This window comes from Trachemys scripta, chromosome 1 (assembly GCF_013100865.1).
Source record: "Trachemys scripta elegans isolate TJP31775 chromosome 1, CAS_Tse_1.0, whole genome shotgun sequence".
NCBI lineage: Eukaryota > Metazoa > Chordata > Testudines > Emydidae > Trachemys > Trachemys scripta.
Genome location: NC_048298.1, coordinates 124,835,565 through 124,837,822, shown reverse-complemented (window position 1 = coordinate 124,837,822; position 2,258 = coordinate 124,835,565).

Genomic DNA, 2,258 nt, shown 5'->3' with positions numbered 1-2,258 from the left:
AGACAATTTAAAATTAGCATCCAAGAGTTTGTGAAGAGCTGTCTGAGAAGGTTGCTAGACCATCAGTGTTGATTTTCAATAAGTCTTGAAGCACTGGGGAAGTTCCAAAGGACTAGAAGGAAGGTAATATGCAATATTTAAAAAGGATAAACGGATGATGTGGGTAAATATAAGCCTATCACTCTGACATCAATCCTGACTAGGAAAATGGAGAGGCTGACAAGGGACTTGATTAATAAAGAATTAAAGGAGGGTAATATCATTAATGTCAATCAACACAGGTTTATGAAAAAATAGATCCTGTCAAACTAACTATTTTTTTTTAGGAGATTACAAGTTTGGTTGATAAAGTAACAGTATTGATGTAATATACTTAGACTTCTATAAGGCATTTGGCTTGATACCACATGACATTTTTATTTTAAAAAACCTAGACAGACACACTTTAAATGGATTAAAACTGGCTAATGGATAGGTCTCAAAATGTAATTGTAAAGAGGGAAATCATAATTGAATGGGTTTGTTTCTCGGGGGGTTCTGCAGGGATCAGTTCTTGGCCCTACACTATTTAACATTTTTTATCAATAACGTGGAAGAAAACATAAAATCACCACTTTTGCAGATGACACAAAAATGGGGGGGAGTGTTAAATAATGAAGACAGGTCACTTCATACAGACCAATCTGGATTACTTGGTAAACCAGGTGGCAAGCAAACAATATATGTTTTAATATGGCCAAATGGAAATGTCTACATCTAGGAACAAAGAATGTAGGCCATAATTACAGGAGGTAGGACTATCCTGGGAAGCAGTGATTATGAAAAAGATTTGGGAGTTATGGTGGATAATCAGCGGAATATGAGCTCCCAGTATGATACTGTGGCCAAAAGGGTTAATTCAATCCTTGGCTGCATAAACAGGGGAATCGTGCATAGGAGTAGAGAGGTTATTTTGCCTCTGTATTTGGCACTGGTGCAACCACTTCTGGAATACTGTTCTAGTTCTCCACAGAGTGATAAACGGGAGAGGGTTCAGAAAACAGCCCCAAGCAGGGCTGGCTCCTGGCACCAGCATAGCAAGCAGGTGCCTGGGGTGGCCAATGAACGGGGGGGTGGCACGTCCGGCGGCAATTCGGCAGCGGGACCATCACTCCCTCTGGGAGCAAAGGACCTCCCGCCGAATTGCCGCTGTAGAATGAAGCAGCGCTAGAGCTGCCGCCAAATTGCCGCTGAATGCGATCGCAGCTTTTTTTTTTTTCCCTCCCTGCTTGGGGCAGCAAAAACGCTAGAGACGGCCCTGACCCCAAGCATGATTAAAGAATTAGAAAAAATGCCTTCAAGTGATATAGACTCAAGGAGCTCAGTCTATTAACAAACAGAAGGTTAAGGGGTGACGTGATTACTGTCTACATGGAAAATAAATATGTAAGAACAGGCTCTTCAGTCTAGCAGAGAACCGATCCAAAGGCTGGAAGTTGAAGCTAGACAAATGGAGACTGGAAATAAGATGCACATTTTTAACAGAGAGAAGCCATGTTGCTATGGAGCGGTTTGCTTTTCCATAATCCTGTATGTAGTCCTCAGAATGCCAAACCACTCGGACATTCCATTAGCATCCGCTATTTCTCCTTTGCTTCCTACCCACCCTCCTTTCACTTGTCCTTAGGGTGACCAGATAGCAAGTATGAAAAATCAGGACAGGGGTAGGGGGTAATAGGCGCTTATATAAGACAAAGCCCCAAATATCGAGACTGTCCCTATAAAATCGGGACATCTGGTCACCCTACTTGTCCTTAAGGAGACTTTCCACCCACTCAGGAACCACAATGTCTTGTTCACCTACAGGGACAGAGTGATGTGGGCTTATTTTTGCAAGCAGAAATCCAAAGCTCAGGGAAGAGGAGATGGGCATGGGCATCCCTTTGCCCTCAAAAGCAGGAAATCCTCATATAACAGGCTCTTAATATAAGGTGTCCTTTTACATAAGACCTGAGCTAAGTCACACCAGGCCTGACGATTCTGGGTATAGAAGGAGGAGCAACGGGTGTTGTGGTTCTGAGGCTTCTGCTCCCTAGCCCAGCTGACAGCCTTTCATTTGGCAACAGGGTGGGGATGTGGAGGTATCTGCTGCAGGTTGGGTGGCATTGTAGGTGGCAGCAATAGCTTAAGGCATGAAGACTGCGTGTGCTTTCCTGGCACTGACAGCAGCAGTATCTGCAGGCTCCCTCCTGTGAGTCCACAGGCAGAACTCAGACCAT